Raw genomic sequence first — 23561 nt, 5'->3', positions numbered from 1 at the left:
TTACTATTTTCCCAAGTGTATATAACTACTACTGTAAGAAAACATCATAATTCTGTAAATACAATCAGTATTATCTTTGCTTGAACTGACCCAATCTAATCCTGTTTGTAAGAAATGAACCTGCTCCCGAGCAGGTTTGAGCTACCAAAACTGTCGCTATGACAACAAGTCTCAGATGAGTTTTGAAGAATGAAACGATCCTGGATCGTGTCAAATAGTCAATAACCAAATCCAGATGAGTAATCCACCTATGAAGAACAGACCCCAGTTCAGTCAGTCATTTATGAAAAGCAGTGAAGTGAACTTCCCAGTCCATCAAGATCATGGTTTTCTGTTTTAATACTCTGCTTAATATGTTTAGCTAATTCTGATGAGTTGTCTTTTAATATTTAACTAATGAGGAGAATAAGTGTGAGGAGAATAATGAAACCTACACATTTGTTTAAACACTTCACTGACTGTTTACAGTTTGACAGACGTTACTCCTATAATCTGTGCAAATCATCATAGTGCGTTGAAAAAAATGATTCATTGGATTTTCTCATTCCCAGAGATGTGGTGCGGCTGCAAGGGCATCCGCTGCATAAACACATGCTGGATAAGTTGGCGGTTCATTCCACTGTGGTGACCCCGGATTAATAAAGGGACTAAGCCAAAAAGAAAATGAATGAATGAATGAATGGATTTACTCAATTTTTTAAAGTTGAATATTACTAAATTCAATTTGTTTGCTTAAATTCAGCCCATAAAAATAGTTGGAAACCACTTACCTTAAAAAAAAAAGAGTAAATCCAATGAATCATTGTTTACAGTGTGGGGAAAAGGTGTCTAAAGTGACAGCAGCGCTCTAGTAGATTAACGATCAATAGGACTCTGCTTCGCTGGTGTTTGCGTTTATACAGACTTCCCCAGCATAACCAATTAGGCGTCTAATGAATTATGACAAATTAGAATTTTAAACACTTGAGGTGGCGTTGACGTGCAAATTACATCTTTCAGACTGCCATCAATCCTTAATTGTTTCATTCACACTCTCACTATTTAACACTCTTCAGAAATAAAGCCCTCACTGTGGTGGCGTCTTTTTAACATTTAAAACTAATTGGTCAACAGGGGTAATGAGGAACACTTTTGTACTTTTATGTATAAACATGTAGACTTTAAGTATTAAAGTGTATCTTTAAATACAGATTTGAAGCTATTAGGTACAAACTTGTATGTTTTAAAAGGTATGGGCACTGTGATTGCTTTAGTACCTATTTTTAAAAGCGTAAATGTATTTGATTAATAATCATGTACAATAAAATTAATGTCTAAATTCAAAATTTGTGTAATTTAGAAACAAAAAAAAGTTTCTAAAATATATTTGCAATATGTTCATGTAGTATTATATATATATATACAACAGTTCTGTCTGGTTCTTGAATCTGATTGGCTGATAGCCGTGCGTTATTTTGCAATAACAGCGCTCATACAGCCTCTTCACCCTTGTGTATTAATCCGCACACATAGAGTGAAAGCAGATCCATAAACTCACTACAGTTTAACAAATATTGCAGCTGTTGGACAACATAATGTACTTTTGAGGCTTTTTTAGTCGAGAATGTTGTTTGAATTGCAACTATGCAGTTTATTTATAAGGATAGTGCCTATTTCAAATATTTATAATTTTACATATACAGCGCCACAGCAGCCATTAGCCTGTCTTTGACTGATGTTTGGCCACAAGATGGCGACAGAGATGACATAATAAGCCCTTAGAGGTGAAAAACTCAGCATCATTTCAAACTACAGATGATGAAATCATAATAAAAACAAGCAAGTGACTTTCTAAGTCAATCTCTCATGTTGAAGTGCTGTATTTATACCATAGTAATCTGGTGTTTGCTTTGCCTTTTCGGGGTTAACTGTTTTGATCTTCCGATTGCCACATAGAAACTGGGAAACATCCAGATGTCACAAGGAAACGTAAGTATTTAGGTTTCAATTTAGTGGCTAATTCGTACGAATTCACACGTGTTCAGTTATACGAAAATGTAAGATTTTAAAAGGGAGACGTGGCACCCAACCCCAAGCATCATTGTGGGATGAGCAAATCGTACTAAATTGTACAAATTAGATCGTACAAATTCATACGAATTAGCCACTAAATTAAAAAGTTACCAATTACCATGAGATTGCGTTGAAATATCTGTAACGTTAGACTGATGGCATTTCATGCCGTTTCATGCTGAATTATTAGCGCCCCTGTTTATTTTTTTCTCCAATTTCTGTTTAATGGAGGGAAGATTGTTTCAGCACATTTCTAAGCATAATAGTTTTAAAAACCTATTTCTAATAACTGATTTATTTTATCTTTGTCATGATGACAGTAAATAATATTTTACTTGATATTTTTCAAGATACTTCTATACAGCTTAAAGTGACATTTAAAGGCTTAACTAGGTTAATAAGGTGAACTAGGCAGGTTAGGGTAATTAGGCAAGTTATTCTATAAAGATGGTTTGTTCTGTAGACCATCGAAAAAAAACAAAAAAGCTTAAAGGAGCTAAGAATTTTGTCCCAAAATAGTTTTTTAAAAAATCAAAACTGCTTTTATTCTAGCCAAAATAAAACAAATAAGACTTTTTCTAAAAGAAAAAAAATATTATCAGACATACTGTGAAAATGTCCTTGCTCTGTCAAACATCATTTGGGAAATATTAAAAAAAATAATAATAATCAAAAGGGGGGTAATAATTCTGACTTCAACTGTATATTGCATATATATTTTGTCATATACTATACATACAGTATACATACAGTATATGTACATACATGATGGATACAGTGCACACAATATAAATAAAATAATTTTCAATCTTACTAAAAGTATATATATACAGCATATATAAGTTACACTAAATGGTTTAAAGTGGATCAATTTGCATAATTTTGTCAAGCAAAATTAATGTCACAGCAAATGTAAAGTAAATTTCCAGGAAAGTGAAGTTTTAGTAACAAACTAATCAACAAAATGTATGACTGAGTGAATAGAAACATTTTTATTTTTTCATCCAAACAATCATTGCTGTTTGTATTTGCTTTCTCTTCTCTATGCCGGCCGTGACCCTAAAAGACCTGCAACACATTTCTAGTTCATGACCCAGCAGTTTCAGCAAATATCCCTTGTTTTAATCAGTCCTGTTTGTGCAAAACTAACCTGACGCATTTGTGGACGTGAAAGGCAAAGGTGTCAGGGAAAACGTGAAGTTTGGGGGTGGCAAATGCACTGCAGTAAAAAATAAAAAAGCCAAAACAAAACATAATTAGCTTTCACAGTAAAACCATGCATCTGTGACAATTACAGCAACTGTATCTAGGCAACATAAGCTGGCTATTAGGAGTGTGCCGTTGTTCGTGCCCACTAGCTGTGGAAATGTGCATTGTTCTACTATGTACTGTCACACAAACCTTTAATTACCAGTGTCATGTTACAATAAGCACTCGCGCTGCAGTTGTAGATGAATTGCTAGGGCATATTTTACACAGTTAGTGTACACAATAGCACTCTGATGAGATCATTAATTCATTTTTATTTTTTATTCTTTTGCAGGGTCCTTGAATTATGCAAAGAGCGGCTAGTGATTTTTACTTGCTCATCCCTTTCAACTCCCTGTAGACGGCAGAAAAAATGAGCTGGACTCTTGACTGCATCCTCGATGGATTGTTTTGGCTCCCTATAGACCTTATACTCATAGTTTGTTGTCCGGGGAAAAAAAAAATTGGTCTGTGTATGTGCGTAATATCCTTCATTTTTGGCCCTGAAACGACTATTAAAGCAAGAGTCATCATTTGGCACAGAAAACCAGTACTTTCTCTTTTTTTTTCATTCAAGATGAAATCGTTGGAGCTTGTTTTATCTCTGATAAAGGTCAGAAAGCTACAGAGAATCTGTCTTGTGTGACTAAAAAATAAAACACAACAAAATGAGAGCGATGTGAGGGTGAGCAAATGATCAAATTTGGCAACACTTTATTTTACAAACCAGGCTCATTCTGAAAAAGTAGTCCCATGGGCGTTTCTGTAGACAGAGAAATACGTCCTGGGAGGTACGTATGGCTGCATTTCGTTTTTTTAAGCGAAAGCTACGGAGCGGTATGACGCCATTCCCTTTCGCACTTACCGGGTGACCGCTTAGCTCCGTGTGGAGGGCTTTCCTGCTGCAACCAGTTTGGCCAGTCAGCTCACCGTGTACGTCGGCAGACTTGAGACGCAGAGAGGAGTTGACCACGACGACCGGGTTCGAGTCAGGGAAGAGCGGTTCCAGAAATCAGGTAAGACAAAAACAGAATCATAAAAAATAAAGTGAACGAATTCATGACAGGGTGAAAACGTGGTAATTTTTTTTTTTTTTTAAATCAGACGAGAGCTTTTCTTTTTCTGAACAGCTTTTGTAAATTTTCGGTTGGGTTTAGGGAAGTGAGCGGGCAGGCGGGTTTGGGGTTGGGTTTGGGGAAGGGAGGAGGGTGGGTCGGCCAAGTGGCGGGTCGCACAGTCAATTATTCATTCAGTCAGACAGCCCCCCCCACCCCCAAAACATTTTAATATCTTCCTTAAAGTTTTTCCATAACATTATATTGTAGTTAATACAGTTAATAATAATGTAATTTTGAGCAAACTGATGCTTAACTAAGGGTGCTTTTACACCTGTGAATCGATTCAGTTGTTCCGAAACAGAGATTACAATTGTTACATTGTTGCTCTTTGCTCTTGGAGCGGTTCGCTTTCACATTGCAAAGTTTCTAATCGGACCAAAAGAGCTAAAACAAGTCACGTGCGAGTAAACTCTCCTCACATTGGTCAGAGTGTCAGGGTTTATTTTGCAGCGTCCCGCTAAGCTGTCAGGAGAGGTGGTGGTTTGATGGTGATTGACAGGGTGCGCGCGCACGATGTGTCTGAGGAGAGATGCGGTGGGGAGGGGTAAGAAGGGTGCGCGACGTAGCCTATTTGAGGACCGGGAGGGAGACGCGAGATAACCGTGAGATCATCACTCGTTTGCGGGCATCAGGAGACTCGCGAAACTTCCCGCCATGCTCATAATTCTCTCTTAATATAGCCGTAAGCCTATTACATGTCCATAAAAAACTGTGATATAACCGCGCTCGGATCGGATCGCTTTCTCACTGTAATCGAACCGCTCCAGGGTTCGTTTCAATCGAGCCGAGACCACCTCACTCAAGCGATCTCGGAAGCGATTACTTTGGCGCGGAACAGAGCGCGATTGCCCTGTTCACATATGCCAAACGAACCGCGCTAACTGGGCAATCGAGACACGTTCCGAAACAAAAGTGTAGGTGTAGCACCCTAAAGCAGGTCGCACACCAGAAGCGCCGCTCGGCGCCGCGACACGGCGCGTACATGACAGATTAAAGTATCGCACACCAGACGCGCACATTCGAATGATATTTAACATGAAACTAATCAGATGGCGCTCTGTGGCGCGGCTGAAAAATGAACTGCGTCCTGAGCCGTCGCCGTATCCTGATAGAAACCTATGTTTAGAATTCTAAAATACATGGCGCTGCGTGGCGCTGCGCGGCGCGCCGCCGAGCGTCGCTTCTGGTGTGCGACCTGCTTAAGGGTAATTCAGCCTATAGAGCTTGCACGGTTTCTTCTGTGTCTCTAGGATTCATACTAAATTGTTTTAACACCACTTTGTTAATAAGTACACCATAAAAATGATGTAAAAGCTGAAATATTTTAGAAGTGCACTGTTCCTTTAAGGCCCATGACATGAAGTAAGAGCGAGGAGCATTGTTTTTGCCCTCTGAAAATAGTAGAGGAGTGTCGGGGGTATATTGTGCATGAATATTTCACAAGCTGGAGGTCCATTCATTTCTTTTTGACTTCTGCTTGGGTTCAGCAATCTCCTCAGACCAAATCTACTGAGAAAACACTAGCAGAACATGAACTGAATGAAAAGTACCAAAAGCGGCGGTATCGAAATGCTCTGAGATGTATATGAAAAATGTGTTTGCGGAGTGGCACGACTTTTATTTGAGATTATGTCTGGGACAGATTTTCATATCTGATGCCTTATGAAGATGACAAATCATTCTCGCACCCTCAGGAAGTGACTGTGACGGGGAAAACGATGAACACTGATAGCAACTGTCTGGTGTCAGTGCTAATCCAGTGTCCATTCATCTACTGCTGAAGACAAAATTATTAGACCTCCTGTGTAATTGTAATTATTTTTCAAATCTTTTGCTAAAGTTGTTTAACAGAGCAAGGGGATATTCATATAATTTCTTATTATATGTTTTTTTTTTGTTATGTTATTATTTCTTTCAATTTAGCTGTAAAAAAAGCTGTTTTATTTTAATTATTATATAGGCCTACACCTACCAGCCACTTTATTAGGTACACATTACTAGTACCGGGTTGGACCCCCTTTTGCCTTCAGACCTGCCTTAATCCTTCGTAGCATACTGTAGATGCAACAAGGGACTGTGGAAATATTCCTCTAAAAATTTGGTCCATATTGACAGGATAGCATCACGCAGTTGCTGCAGATATATCGGCTGCACATCCATAATGCAAATCTCCCGTTCCAAGAAAATATCCCCAACACCATTACTCCACCACCAGCAGCCTAAGCTGTTCATACAAGGCAGGATCCATACTTTCATGATGTTGACGCCAAATTCTGACCCGACCATCTGAATGTCGCAAATATATATATATATATATATATATATATTTTTTTTTCATTATTGTCTACAGAACAAACCAATGTTTTCCAGTATCTTGCCCAATTAACCTAATTTGCCTAGTTACAGTAACTTACCTTTAAATGTGTTTTACAGTAGCAGGGCCTACTGCAATTTCATTTTACAGTAAAATAGTCTTACTGTAACTTATTTTTATGCTAAAATGCCCTTTACTACATTTAAGTTTTACAGTATGACAATTTTACAGTGCTTTATATTATATTATTATTTATATTTACATTTTATACTAGCAGTACACAGCGTCTAGTTTTAGTATTTAATTTTGAAATTAATAAATTGACGAGATCATGTACAACAGTTTTTATTATTATTCATTATTATATACATTTTAAATGATTTACAAAGGTCATTTTCATTTATCAGTCTGTTTTCAATACAATTTGCGATGGTATTTGTTTCATTAACTGCCTTATTTTTGTCTTCAACTATAGTAGTTTTACTTCACTACTTTGATTACAGTAAAATAACGCAAATCCCTAATATGCAGATTATTGTACAAATTTTTAAATTACCCACAATGTCTTGCATTTTACAGTAGTGAACTATAAAGAATGTATGGCTGCGTCTGAAACGGCCTACTACTCAGTAGGCACTGCATTTGAATTTAAATGTTCTACTCGGCTGATAGAAAAGTATGTTCTATACAGTATGAATGTGAGCAGTATAAATGGAATTCGGATCTACTACTTCCGCCATTTTGTCATGGTCACATGACCTACCTGCGTCAGTTGCGTCGCTTCACTTCCATTCATGAATTCTCTCACGGGGCATCATGGGATAGCACATCGTGCATGGAATACACACTTCAGAATCTCGCAGGTAGTAGTAAGTCATCCGGGTACTTCTTGCATACTGTTTTTCGAATTCTATGAATTCGGACATACTACTTGGCTCGTATACTGATTTTAGCATACAGTATAGTACAGAAATATGCGGTTTCGGAAGCAGCAAGTGTATTTGTCTGCAGCCTGCAAGTCAGTGGTGTAACATGAAAGGGGCGTAGCTTGTACTAGAGGCTTAACTAGGAGTTATCAAGTTCCCATTGAACCATGCAAGATGTCACAATGAGATGTTGTTGGCAAGATAAAAGAAATACTTACCAGATAACTTTAGCAAGTTTTTATGCGTTTTCTCTAAATTTATACACAACCTATTCATTTGATATGTTATTATATTCATTTATGCAACTCCACTCGCTGACTTCTTAGTTCGTTTTGTTATGACTGTTAGCCTACTCGGGGTCGCCCCCTGTGGTTGCACAGTAAAATGGTGAGCGTGTCAAGTATGAAAGCCTCCACAACTCGCGGCTGTGTGTGCACAGTGGAGTAGGTCTAGACGTTAATTAGTGTGATGGTTGGATTTAGGGTTGGGGAAGGTGTAGACGTTAATGACTATAATGTTGGGTTTAGGATTGGGGTAGGTGTAGATGTTAATAATGTGACAGGTACAGCGCCATCTTGCCGACAACAGTTTTGACACGTTAGTCTTGACAACTTCAAGTTACGTCTCTACTACAGTTTACGCCCCATTCAAGTTACGCCCCTGTCTTGCAGATAGACCCTACTATATTTGTTATTTTACTGGGAGTTTTTGCAGAAAATAACAGTAAAATTGCGGCAAAGTCTAAAAGTGTAATTAACCCAGTTAAGCTTTTAAATTTGCATTTTAAGCTGAATAGTAGTTGCAAACTAACTAGTAAAATATAATGCACTGTCACTATGGCAAAGATAAAATAATTTAGTTATTTAAATTAGCTATTAAAACTATTGTTTAAAATATGTCTTACAAAATCTTCTCTCCATTAAACACCACTTGAAAATGAGTTCAAACTTCACAGTAGTGATAAAAATATTGCTTTTATCTGTAAGTACCTTGTCACTTGTTTATGACAAATAAATGTGCAAACCCTAGATTTAAGTCATGTGTGATAGCCATGCGTAATAACCTACTGTAGCAGGTCTTTTGTATATATACAGCATGAGAATGAGAGTTGATCTGAGTCTTGTGTGGAATTGACTAGATGCCAGGAGGCTCCTCACAGGTCGGAAATAACAGCTAAACCAGAAGATGGGAAACCACCGCATTTGAGCAATGAGATGCAGAGGTGGACTCTTGGGATTGCAATGTTTTTTGGACTTTTACAGTGACATACAATGGTTTCCTCTGAACCACCGCAATATCTAAATGCAATGATGGAAAAGATTTTAAATATATTTCAGGAAACTTTAGGCATTTAGGAATATTTGGAAGTTTCTTAACAATGTCTTTAATTTCAGATCAATTTAATGTGTCCTTCCTTGCTATATATAATAGGCTAAAATATTAATCCACAAATAATAAAACAAAATAAATATCGTAAAAAATATCTAAAAAGACACATTATAATGGTATTACAAATACGTACAAAAAATGTACAATTACCAGCATTTACTAAATCAATCAGTAATAATGCATATTAGGCATTTTACAGCATAATTTTTTTATATATATATATATATATATATATATATATATATATATATATATATATATATATATATATATACATATATATATATATATATATATATATATAATTTATACATCTTGTCAATGCCACAGCCAACCTAAGTAATGTTACTGACCATTTTCTTCCCTTTATGACCACAGTGTCATAAAGCATGCCATAAAGTGTGAATCATCTCAGAATGGGGTTTTGAACATGTGAAATGAGTGTGATGCTATCATGTCAATATGGACCAACTTCTCTGAGGAATATTTCCAGTCCTTTGTTGCATCTATGTGTAAACGTACTCTCTTTTGCTCAGCTTTGTGTAGGGAATGACGAGAGGACACAATTTTGAGTCTGCACAGAGAATGTTATTGTGATTTATACAGATTGGCAGCTTCAGCTCATACCATTAAATACACACTGTCAACAAAAATAACATTCTACAATATAACAAATTGTTTTTTCATCAGTTAATACAACAAATGATTAAAATTAAACTTAAATATGTATTTGTGTATGTGTGTGTGTGTTAGTTATGACCAATGCCAAGTTCAATATGGAACAGGTAGAGCATACCTCCTTGAAAATGAATGAATGAATGAAGTATATAGGGGGGTTGGAGTCCAGTTTCGCTACATGTAAAAGTGTATGTGACAAATAAAGGCTTCAATATTAGCTGCCGTTTAATTTTCCACCCAATTTCTGTTTAACAGAGAGAACATTTTTCAACTCATTTCTAAACATAACAGTTTTAATAACTCATTTCTAATAACTAATTTCTTTTATCTTTGTCATGATGACAGTAATAATATTTCTCAAAATATTTTTCAAGACACTCCTATACAGCTTCAAGTGACATTTAAAGGCTTAACTAGGTTAAATAGGTTAACTAGGCAGGCTAGGGTAATTAGGTAAGATATTGTATATTGTTTTTTTGATCAGTGCTTCTCAACTGGTGGGTCGCGACCCAAAAGTGGGTCACGGGAACATTTTTAGTGGGTCGCAGAGTGTGTGGTCAAAAAAACAACATCAAACGTTTAATTTTTAACTTATTTTGCTTATATAAGACTTTTATTTTGAAATGTGATGCGACCCCGAGCACTTTTAGAAACCAAACATTTGTTGTTTTTACTTTGTGATATTTTTATAATTAGAGACATTTTGTTAAATGACAATAGTAAAATATTGTTTATTTGTAAGTCTTGGTGATTTTCTTATGATTTATCTGTCACTACTTGTGGATGTTAACAAATAAATACAAATTAATTATAATTCCTAAAATAATATTATAGTTGCAAAAAATTTGGGCCACGGGTTGATGACCATGTAAAAATGTGGGTCCCATGGTCAAACCAGTTGAGAACCACTGCTGTAGACTATATATATATATATATATATATATATATATATATATATATATATATATATATATATATATATATATATATATATATATATATATATAATTAATACAGTTCTAGCAGAAATAAAACAAATAAGACTTTATCCAGAAGAAAAAAACATTATCAGACATACTGTGAAACTTTTCTATGTATACTTTTTTATGTTATTACTTTTTTTAATGTAAAATATAAAATCCTTTTACTTTCCCTCGAAGTTTGCAGTAACACAATAGGACAAGTTTTGAAAGATTCATCCATATGAACACTCATTCAGATCTATACTATATATCAGAGCACCAGGATTAACATTTGATTCCATCACTGCATTATTGCACCTCAATGTAAAAAGGCTGCTTATTGCGTCTGACTGGCGGGAGGCCTGTGGACACGCTGTGAGTCCATGAGCATAATACCTGTTCTCTGCAGCTCCACATTTGCTAATAGTATCATTGAAACCCTCGCCTTCAACAGAATGTGCTGACTCATGCACAACTACTCATCTCATATTCACATTGGGCATATGCGGCGTAATCGGCCTTAAAAACACCCCAACCTGGGAGTAAGTGCACCTCAGAGATAAGCTTTTCCAATTCACCTTCTCTCAACCGGCCAGGTAAGTTCTCTGGTTTATGGCTTAGACCGTGATATGAAATAAATCAGGCCTCAAAGCAAGAGGAATAAATTGCATTTTTCAAAAACCCTTCCCTTATGGAAACAGATTTACTCTTTTTCTTTCTCCCTGAGCCCCCCAAAGAAATAGTGCTCCGTAGCGGCGTAGCTAATCCTCCCACCAAAACATTGTGAAATTAGAAATTGGCGGGACACAAAGATCGCAGTGTGAGACATTTGAAAGGGCTTGAATGACTAAAGAGGTTGTCGGCGCACTTGACAGGAAACCCGTACCTATTGATCGGCAGCAAAGTAGATTTCCTACCCTGCATTGTTGGCCGCTATAAACCGAAAGCAGGATATTTTTAGCCCTCACCATCCCGGCCAACACACACCAAGATGAATGTTTTAAAAGCAAGCGTGGGGGAATCCATAAAGGGATCCTGTGATTGATTTCCACATAAACTCTGCAATGCTGTGGCGCTTTATGTAACGCTCACACAGTACAAACCCCAAACATGAGGATTGAAGCAGGAAGCATTTAAGGTAGATTTCACCTTATAGGAAAACAAAAGCGAGCATCTCCTTCATTAACCTTTTCTAAGATCATGAGTCCCTGCATCTACTTCTGTCTTATAAATAATGGTATAAAGTAGTTACCGACTGCTGGCAGTATACAAATATAGACTTGTTTTATAACTAACATTGCTTCAGTTACCTCCCACACAGTCTTTTTCCCCCTGAAAAACTCAAGCTGAGTTAATGGGGTAATTTAATTACCTTTCCTGTAAACAACAACCTCCTCCACCGCCGGCCTCCACTAGATGGCACTGTGATCTTTCCCGAGCTCCATCTCATTTCTCCCTCCTCCTCTTCCTTTTTTTTAATATAAAACAAAGTAATTGCCTGCGGCACAGTTCAGAAAGCTGCAGCTACAACTGACGCAGATCTTTCAGAGGCAGTCAATCATTATTCATCAGAAGAGCCTGCCCGTGTGTGTGCGCGCGCGCGCGCGCGCGTGTGTGTATATATATTTTTGTGCAGTCCTGTGCTTTAAATGCAACCTAATGCGGGCTACAGGTGAGCTGTCAGTATCTCCCAAGCGCCATTCATCACACGAGCCACCCGTTAACGACGGGAAGAAGAAAAATTCCACGGGTTTGCGATTCTTTTTACGTTCTCCGCGGTAGGGGAAACGAAGGGCTTGAGGCGGGGGCGCGGAGGGCAGCGCGCGCCTCCATCTCGGAACTTTGCTGACTTTGCCGTCACTCGTGCTCGCTCACGTAAACACGCCACTGACAGACTCTGGCTGTGAGCTAATTAGTGCGGGGTTGTCATTGCCGCATGATGCTGAGATAGACAACGATGATAGAAGAGAAAAGACTGTGATGGAGAGGGAGGAAATGTGAGCGCGAGAGACAGATTGGTAGGAGCGCGTCCCTGCTCAGACAGAACGAGAGCGCGCGCGCGCGGGAGAAAGATAAAAAAGATAGCGAGAGACTTGCAGGAGTGTGTAGGAAGGTCGCCGGCGCATGCGCACACGTCCAGACAGAGGGGTTGCAGAGAGCTTTGCCAACACATCACTCCCTTTTTTAGCATCACCTCCGTGATCTCCCAACATCTCTTCCAGTTTTTAGTGCACATCTTGTTTCCTAAAAAGTCTTCCTCTGATGATTGGGAGTATTCCGAAAAACCAAACCATGCTAAGTGGGCGACCATCTGAAAAACAGTCATTGTTGGATGAGTGAGTGCCCTGTGTGTTTTAGACCACTGGTTCTCAGCTGGTTTTGGATTAAATTGTTATGTTTTTACACAGCATAGCTACCCAATAAAGTGTTAGAAGAATCCATTCATTCATTTTCTTTCAGCTTAGTTCCTTTATTAATCCGGGGTCGCCACAGCGGAATGAACCGCCAACTTATCCAGCACATTTTTTTACGCAGCGGATGCCCTTCCAGCCGCAACCCATCTCTGGGAAATGATTCACAGTATATTAAAGTTATTTATTCATTCATTTTCTTTTTGGCTTAGTCTCTTTATTAATCTGGGGTCGCCACAGTGGAATGAACTGCCAACTCATCCAGCATATGTTTTTACCAAGCGTATGCCCTTCCAGCCACAACCCATCGTTGGGGAAATCTATACACACACAATCATACACTAATGTCAATTTTAGCACACCCAATTCACCTATACCACATGTCTTTGGACTTGTAGGGGAAATCGGAGCACTTGGAGGAAACCCTGCGCAAACACGGGGAGAACATGCAAACTCCACACAGAAATGGCAACTGACCTTCTTGCTTTGAGGCAAAAGTGCTACCCACTGCGCCACCGCGTCGCCCATAGTAAAGTTATAATAATCTAAATTAAATATCCCTTTAAAATTGAATATAATACAATACAATGTATAACAGATTCTTATCTAGTTATGTAACACAGCTTAAGAGAAATGTCATACTCAGACTTTCATCTGATTAAATCTTCTGTTGCTTTAGAGGCTCTCACAAAAAAGTCTACTAACTCAACAGCTTCACACGGCCAAATGTCTGTGATTTTATGAGGAGCAGTCCAAGCAAAAGAAAGGTCAAACACATAAAAAGACACCCACAAGATCAACACAGCAGGGAGGATGTAGTCGAAAAAGAAAACGGCTAATCTGAATTGTAAAGCAACACTCTGAATTGCAGGTTCTGGGGTCTCGCAGCAACTTCACTCTTCAAATTTCAGTATATCAAGCTGTGTTTGATTTCTAAAATTAACTGGAGAAAGAACACAACAAAATAGTAAGAAGATTACTTTGGAAATGTACAGATTATACACATTAAAAGTTCACCTATTTTAAAAAGAAGTCTGTAACTATTTAAATGATTTTATTAGTTAAGTTTTAATTGCTTATCAAAAAGTTGAGGTAATGTTTTCAGCTGTGTCATTATACAACATTTAAACCAAGCATGGTCGTAAACACTGAATACTGTCAGACTTTCATTCATTTATTAAATTTTCTTTGGTTTAGTCTCTATTTCAGAGCTCACCACAGCAGAATTAATCGCCAATTATTCCAGCATATGTTTTACACAGTGGGTGTCCTTCCAGCCGCAATCCAGTACTAGGAAACACCCATACACTCTCACATTTATACTCACAAAAGCTCCTTTCACACAGTGATACCGGTAAATTTAACAGTAGTGATCTGAAATTTAACAAACAAGTAAATACAGTTGTTAAATCCATTTTATTCCATTTACGACTTGTGGCAAAAGTAAAGTCGTTTCTCTCTTTTAATGACCTTGAGAAGGTGATCCATGCTTTTATTTTTGGGAAGACTTGACTATTGCAATTCTCTGTATGTGGGTATTAGTCAAAATGCCCTAAATAGATTGCAATTAGTACAAAATGCAACTGCGAGACTTCTGACAGGGACTCGCAAGTACGAGCACATTACATAAGAAATTTCCTGCGGGATCAATAAAGTTTTCTAAGTCTAAGTCTAATATCCCCAGTTCTTTCCTCTCTAGGCTGGCTACCTGTTAGGTCTGGGATTGATTTTAAACTATTAACCTTTGTTTTAAAATCCTTGAACAATCTGGGATGTCATCGTGGACATCCTTTAATTTTTAAAGAATTTTCTTCAATTTTTTTCATCAACTATTTTAACTGCACCTGTTTTTAATGGATTAGCTACATTTATTTTGTATTTTAACGTCTATCTGCCCACTGTAAACAATCCCAACAATAAAACATCCTTGGTGTAACCATGTAAGACAAATAAACTGACCAATCGACATTATTAGACAAAGCAATCTTTCCTCGAGGGGAACCTGTGACAGAATGAGTCATTCTGCGGTTCAGCAGACAAGTAATTTCATGACAAGAGAGTTCATATAGAACCCATTTAAAAAAGCCAAAAGGGATGCTGAAGTTCATTTCAGAAACAACTAACAGATTACAGTTTTTTGGGGGCATCTAAAGTAAAGTCAATACATGATCCAGACAGCTTTTCAAGTTTGGGATGAAATGTACTGTATGATGTATCTCAAAATTTGCATGGTGAGACTGATTGGCGTATTCGTTATGGAATTGTGGTATTCAAATACTTAATAATACTTACAGCTTGTTACGGTTAGAAAAACGAAATCAATTTGACTGAGAAACTCTGAATGGCGTTTCTATTTTAGAAACCCTACAGTGTTTCTCCTACGAGACTGGTTCCCTCAAAACATATGCCAGATGTCCTCTACTAAGTAAGCAGTCATTTAGCAGATGCTTTTCATTTGTATTATTGAAACGAAGTCACTTTAACTAGTCACGTTAGCAGTAAAAGAAATCGCTCACAGGCTGGAATCATATGGAAGCCTCTCAAGAAAATCGCCGCATGACAGAAAACAATTCCCGCCTGTGCTTCAGTACAGAACTAATGTATATTAGACAAATGAATCATGCATTTCTCGCTTTGTTTGTGTGCATTACTTGACTCTCGAGAAGCACTCAGCCTTAAACAGTGTTCAATCGAAATGCTGCCCAGTGGGGCTCGCACTTGCCCGGCAAAGCCTTTAAGGTTTCTCACTTTGCATAATGATTAGTAAGAAGTGAACTGTTCATGTGTGACCTGATGATGAAGTGGATGTCAGTGTGGAGATGTAGATGCTTTAATGCTGTCGTCTTTTTGGTCACACGGCCGCATTTATGATAAACGGCCTTGATCAGCTTTTCCCAGAAGAAAATGTGAATCATTCAGAAGTTGCAGTTCTGGACTTTAGGAGACTTGCTATTTTAATGTGTTTTAAATCTGTCTGGATTGATAGATACAAAATGAAATAATTAGAAACACACTTTGAATGTACAGATCTTTATAAAATATATCGAAAAGAAGCTCAGATCGTTTGGTTTCAGAAGAATTCAGTGAGATTCATTTGTGTCAAATATGTCTTTATTGAAACTTATTTGAAACTTTTATGCTGTGTTCACACCAGACGCGAAACGTGCGGATAAATTGCGTTATTCACGTGTAAATAGACGTGTGAACATTTTGAGTTTACTCGCTTTATTCGTGCATCAAATCCACTTCATTCGCGCTTCAAACCAGCTTCAGGGGGGCTTCTGTGTGCCTGGTGACTGTAGCTTCGATGCTAAATGGCTAACATGGATTTTATTGAAAGAATATTTGTGTTTTTGTGCTTTATGAAGGCTGAAAAACAGCATTGATACGTTTGGAGCCGTGTCTGAGTCTACTACATCCTTTTTAGAGGTGCACCCAGCTCTGTGAGTTCATATACTCCTCCGAAAAGCTTTCATCGATGCATCCGACTGAGTTGAACCAAGTTTGATCAACTGTTGCCGGCTCTGGCAGGAGGAATTACTCCCGGGACACCAACAACAGGTGCTACATCATGAGCATGCGCCTACCAGAGAAAGCTCCTGATTGGTTAATGCGCCGCAAATGTCAGTGTTACATTTGGAGGACAAAGGGAAAAGCTTACAAGCCTAGGAACACCATCTTAACTGTGATGGGGGCGGCAGCATCATGTTGTGGGGCTGTTTTGCTGCAGGAGGGACTGGTCCACTTCACAGCATAGATGGCATCATGAAGAAAGAACATTATGTAGAAATACTGAAGCAACATCACAAGACATCATCCAGGAAATGAAAACTTGGCCACAAATGGGTCTTCCAAACAGACCATGACCCTAGACATACTGCCAAATTAGTCGAAATGTGCTTTAAGGGCAACAGAGTGTATGTTTTGGAGTGGCTATCACAAAGCCCTGATCTCAATCCTATAGCAAATTTGTGGGCAGAGTTAAAAAAGCTTGTGCGAGCAAGACAGCCAACAAATCTGACTCAGTTACACCAATTCTGTTAGGAGGAATGGGCCAAAATTGTGAGAAGCTTGTGGAAGGATACCCAAAACCAAACCATTTGACCAAAGTTACACAGTTTAAAAGCAAAGCTAAAAAAACACCAAGGAAATGTATGTAAACTTTTAACTGTCTAGGAATTATTTAATTTAAAATTTAAGAGAAACATTTTCTTTAAAAAAAATATCTCATTATTTTGGCATTTAGCAAATGTAAATCATTTAGGTAATCCTAACGGACCTAAAATATTAAACGTTTAGTATGATTTACCATCAGACATTTAACAGTGACAGTGGCTAATTCTAATTTATCGGTACAATCTCATTCACACATTTTAGTATGATTAGCTCATCCTCCATTGAGGAGTAGATTTAGGTTTGGAGACACCTCCATTAAAAAAAACATACACAAATGAAATGGTATGAATTTAATGCATAAAAAAGTAACATTTCCTTATAAGATTGAGCTGTTAATAGTTTGTGAGCTGCGTAGTTTGTCCGAATTCATAGTATTTGAGAAACAGTAGGCAAAAAGTTCCCATGACCTACTTCTAGCTAGATCCTGAAGTGTGCATCAAATCGACAGTCTACTGACTGAACACAAGAATGCTATGGGACAAGTTTGTCCAGTGACCCTAGCTTGACAATTTCTTATTGGAAGAAAAAAAAAAGATCCCAAAAGCTAAAAGTCTCCATTTCATTCCTGTCTAGAAGAAGTAATGGAGATGTTATCGATGTCATTCGTAATTTTTACTTCTCCAAACAATGGGAAACTCATCTAGACACTCTGAAATGACCACCATCCATCCAGGGTTTCCAATCAGTGCTACACACCCCAAAGGCATACATAGACACACAGTAATGGGGCTTTTTTAGACAACGCTGACGTATCGATCAACACTCCACTGGAATGATACACATTTGTGCCACAATGGTGTATTTAAAATTATTGAACTTGTGTTGAAAGGATAATAGGACAAATGCCACATGCTGACCAATTATGGCTTTACAACAACCATCAAACTACTGGCACCCAGGGGACCAAAACCGCTCTGTGTATGAAAAAAAAATTGAGAGAAAGATGTGAATCAATGACCAAGTCTCGCACTTATTTACCAAGCTTCAGTTCTGAACTGTCTGTTCTTCAGTGTGTTTGAAAAGTCTCCTAATGAGACCTTTGTTTTAATATGCATCTCCATTATTTCATCTAGACAGGAATGAAATGAAGACTTTTAGCTTTTGGGATTTTATTTTCTCTTTTATTTTCTCAGAAATTGTCAATCTAGGGTCACTGGACAAACTTGTGCCATAGCATTCTTTTGTTAAGTTAGATTGTCTATTGGATACACACTTCAGAATCTAGCTAGAAGTAGGTACAGAAACTTTACGCCTATTGTTTTTCGAAAACTATGTATTCGGACATACTACTCAGCTTACAAACTTTATTTCCAGGCCAATCTCATGAGGACATGTTGCTTGTTTATGCATTTAATTCATACCATATAATTAGTATGAAAAGGTATATATTTTTTTAAAACAGGTGTCCCCAAATCCCCCCCCCCCCACCCCCCAAAATAGAGAAAAATGTGAATCAATGGCCAAGTATTGCACTTATTTTACTTATTTGTTCTGAACTGTCTGTTCTTCAATATGATATCTAGCATGTTGGAAAATTCCCCTAACGGGACCTTTGTTTTAAAGGTGCTGTATGTATGTTTTTGACTCTTTTAAAACATAAAAATTCCATAATATCTGTGGAGATATTTAAAAATATGTTAAATGAACATTCTTGTTTATCTTAAAAACAATGCTGAAGTCAGATATTCTGCTTTGAAAATGCAAGGTATGTGAAGGAACGGCTGTCTGTGTGTAACGACGGGGTGGAGTGACAGAAACAACTGGAGGTAAGATCCAATATGCAGGTTTATTCAGCGTCAGGCAAGCAATGGTCAAATCAGGTACAATTGGTTATATGCAGACAAATCCAAAATCATAATCGTAAATCAGGCAACAGGTCACAAGGCAGGCGGCTAAACAGGAGAACAGGGAATACAGCGCTAAGGTCTAAAACGGAGAAAACAAGACAGGGAAACGCGGTGTAATGTCACAAAAAAGCAAACAAGACTCGGCAAACTGGATGGGTTCATGAGTGGCTTATGTATGGAATGCTATCAGTCTATGACAAGGTTCAGGTGGTGAATGTAATCAAGCAGATGAGTGAGCATGGGTGTCAAGGAGAAGTGCATGTATGAAAATGTAGTCCTGGGATATGCGGAAATGTAGTCCAAGCATAGTGGAAACCAGCGATCTCCGGAGAGCGATCGCTGGTTATCGTAACACTGTGTTTTGGTTCTTTTAACCTGCCTAATGCCAGTTTCACCAATTATATTTCAGCACCCCAGGTTGCCTTGATGTATATCCGCATATTTAATTCATCCAGTCAGGAAGGCTCTTAAAGTGTGTCCGTGACTGAAATGCGACCTCTGGTGGACAGTAGCAGACTCCGAAATGAGATGCAGATTCAGAGTTCCACATAATGTGGTTGTTAACTAGCAAATAATATAACTATTATGAGTGTAAACATTAGATGAGCAGGTTAATTTTTAACCCTGTGTCCTAGCACACGTTACAAGACAAGATTTGCAGTGATTTGGCTGTTTGTAACAGAAAACACCACAGAAATTTAAATACAGCCATTTAGAAGCACAGAATAGTGCACTCACTGCACTGCAGCGAAATGGCAAGGTTTATGATTTAATTAATGCATATTAAACCACTTTGACATTATTAAATGTAGATGCTGAATCACTGATATTTGTTGGCTTGCACTGAGTCACAATTCTAAAATTCAATTTCAAACCGTTTATTTTATTTTCAAGATCTGCTGCTGCTTTCAGTAGTATGATAATACATGTCATGTAAAAGGGCATTCAAACTCACATTATTAGCATTTAACATTGAATAAAGCATATGCGGTGTACCTAAGGTGATCATTGTCAGTTTATCTTGTTATTTAGCTGCAAGAAATAATGGCCTTATTTAAAATATATATTTTAGATGTTGGTTAGGACAAAAACTATACTGAAAATATTCCTTCTATTGTGTGCCGTTGCTTTTATTTAGAACCAGCTTAAAGGGCCATGAAACCCCCTCGTTTCAGCAGTGTGTTTTCACACCTCTACTTTGGAAAAAGTCAGAAAAGTGGGCGTGTCCAGCTCTGTTGAGGGGGGAGTGTCGGAGGAAGAAAAGCGGCTTGGTATGGGAGTGTCTATTTGGGCGCGCTGAATTTCAGAGTCAAAACACACACCCACAGCGGACAATGTGACTGTGTTTACATGGACATCTGTAGTCGAATTATTTGCCAAATTATTAAATGGTTGACTTTAACTGCAGTTTGGCTCTTTCATTCAGGGAATTCATTAATGTCCCTCCCGACAAACGTGATATTTGATTCGAGGCGCTGCTCTAAGCGTGTATTTTCATGCAATGTTTGATACCGCACGGCGAATGAGAGAAAAAAAAACTCAGCATTTCCCGGAAACTTAGATACACACGGCAGGTAGCGTCAGAAAGCCGCGTGTGTTATTCCGGTCACAAAATCCAACACGAGGTTATAGTTTGGTTGTAACTGTTAGTGCTAACTATTGCACTCGGTGCAATAGTTTGTTTGATACGAATAAAATACGAACTGAATAAACAAAGAGCACTGGTCGCTCACTTACCCAAATCTGTAGAGACAGGACAATCACCAGCAACTAGAGCCGCGTCTTTATTTAGAGGAGACTACAATCCAGATCTCAGCGTTTGCAGATGAGAACAGCTCTCAGGTAAACAATAATCCTCCTTAGACACGCAAGTTATTGTTGTCGCGCGTCACGTACACTGTTAATCCACGCTTGAGTCTGCGCTCTCAGAGACAAAATGAAAACGAAACTTAACTGCAGCAAACTATAAAAGCAACACTTCACGCTTGTTTTGCCAACACAACGTGGCGTCTCTGCCGTCTACACTCTGACAGTAATGAATATTAATGAAGTTGCACAATAGAGCGCGCTGATTGGTTTAAACCAAGCCTTACTCATGCATTAATGCAACACACTGTAAGACGTAATAAGACTCACTCTGGCACAGACGCCCAGTCTGCACGCTGGAATACAACGCTATTATGTCATGACCGTGACGCAGCTTCAAAAATTCGTTTCAAACAGGAAGTACGAATTTGCTTGAAATAAAAAAACAACCAATTTACACTTTTTAGTGAAATATAGGTGTCCTAATAGTGTTTTTAGCAGTGTGGGACACATATACGACTGTCAACAGCTCAAAAAATGTGTTTTGGTGTTTCGTGACCCTTTAAATCAGCCTTCAGTCTTGATAGTTAGGCACACTTCTATTAATGTCATCAATCTGGCAACTTGTGCTTGCTTGTGTTTTAAACCAGGTGTAAAATATCCACACAGTCCTTAATTATGTCATTTTTTTTTTTCATTTTTTTGCTTTCTGGCAACAAAAAGATTGGTGAGCCTACTTATAGTCTGCTGCCTACTAAGAAAACCTTCCAAGGCATAATATACAGTATACATATAGGCTGAACATCAGCCACTGAAGCAAGAGAAATGTTGACTATAAATTAGCTGTCAACGTTAACACATTAATGCTTGAGATTAATTCAAAATCTCTGGCACGTTAAAATAATGTAACACAAATAAATTATAGGAGCAACTGAAATCGTCATTAACGTAATTTATGTCACACAGACAGATGATCTAGGGAGTCGGGAGTTTATCATACTGCCGCATTCACCTGTAAAACTATAGTAGGTCTGGATTTTCTATTCCAACACTTTAATTCAATTCTGCTTCTGTGTATTTGAGATCACATCACATGCAGTTAAACTTAAGGAAATATTCAGTTCAATGATCCAGGTAGTGAGGAATTTAAATAAAATCAGTAATTGCTTTAGATGTCAGAGAGAATAGTAATATATGCAGTTTTTAAGGGAATGGTTCACTTGTGTGTGTGTTTTAGTTTTGAAGTCGACGTGAAAGCTTAGCCAAATAACCACAATGCTATGTTTAAGCTTCAAAACAAACATTTAAAACATCTAGGCATTCATAACATACACTCTCAGAAATAATGGAAAACAATCTGTCACTGGGGTGCAAAGTAAACTTTTGTACCATGCAGGTGGACATTAGTACCTTTAGGATACACTTTTGTACCTTACAATTTAACTTTTGTACCTTTAAGCTACTGTGAGGTACACATTTGTATTTTTAGGGTATTAATATGTACCTTTTAAGGACCTGTATAGGAACAAAAATTTACTTTTTGAATAAGTACCTGTTTCATACCACCCCAGTGACAGATTTTGCATCTTTATTTCTGAGAGTTTACAGTAACATTTCAATATGAAGTATTTTCATGACATCACTTTATCATGACTTTGCATTTCGGATTTTCATCAGATTTGTTTGTCCAGAAGTGCCCTGACACTATACTGTTTTGAAAAATTCATTCATATTTATTACTATTGCTATTTTCCATTTGCTGAATGTCACACAGTGCACTTAAACAATCCAGACAGTGTAATATACTTTCCATTGGGGCGAATGAGGTTTCAAATTAGTTTCATATGATGCACACATAGTATACTGTTAACTCTCTTAATGCTGATTTTTTTACATCATTGCTCCTGTCTTGAGTGTCTCCTAATCCTTCAGAATTGATTTTAATATACATAATTACCGTGTAAGAATCATACATCATCTGACAAACGTCTTGTCGCCTATCCAAGTTTTAAGAACAACAAATAATAACTTGACTTCAGCGTGGCTTATGTGAAAGGCAAAGGCCTCTAGATTACACTTATTTTACCAAAATAAATCACGATGATGCCTTGATTTTTAATGATTTAATTAGGACAGTAAGGTCTAACTTTGCTTAGACAAAAATCTTGTCACTTATCAGTAATAATGTCCAGTATAGAATATAAATATGAATATTCTGTATGACTCCATAATGAGCTTGAAGGACTGCATCCATACATCTCTGCAATGACTCAAATCACTGATTAATAAAGTCATCTGGAATGGCAAAGAAAGTGTTCCTGCAGGACTCCCAGAGTTCATCAAGACTCTTTAGATTTATCTGCAATGCCTCCTCCTTCATCTTATCCCAGACATGCTTTAAAATGTTCATGTCTGGTGACTGGGCTGGCCACTCCTGGAGCACCTTGACCTCCTTTGCTATCAGGAGCTTCGATGTGGAGGTTGAAGTATGAGGAGGAGCGCTATCCTGCTGAAGAATTTTCCTCTCCTGTGGTTTGTAATGTAATGGGCAGCACAAATGTCTTGATGCCTCAGGCTGTTGATGTTGATCATCCACTCTGCAGATCTCTTGCACGCCCCATACTGAATGTAACC

The 23561-nt window shown here is 37.8% G+C and overlaps 1 long non-coding RNA gene across 1 annotated transcript in view; it reads left to right on the top strand.

Annotated features, from left to right (window-relative positions):
- Positions 1-3870: 3870 nt before the first annotated feature.
- Positions 3871-23561, top strand: part of LOC147846656 (uncharacterized) — a 30580-nt gene continuing 10889 nt past the window's right edge. The window contains exon 1 of the long non-coding RNA XR_015476128.1: positions 3871-4316. This is a non-coding gene — a long non-coding RNA (uncharacterized LOC147846656). The remainder of the gene's footprint in view (positions 4317-23561) is intronic.

This window comes from Danio rerio, chromosome 1, assembly GCF_052040795.2.
Source record: "Danio rerio strain M-AB ecotype USA chromosome 1, GRCz13ab, whole genome shotgun sequence".
Classification (NCBI taxonomy): Eukaryota; Metazoa; Chordata; class Actinopteri; order Cypriniformes; family Danionidae; genus Danio; species Danio rerio.
Note: the sequence above shows the minus strand (reverse complement) of the source record. Positions and strands in the feature narration are given on the sequence as shown.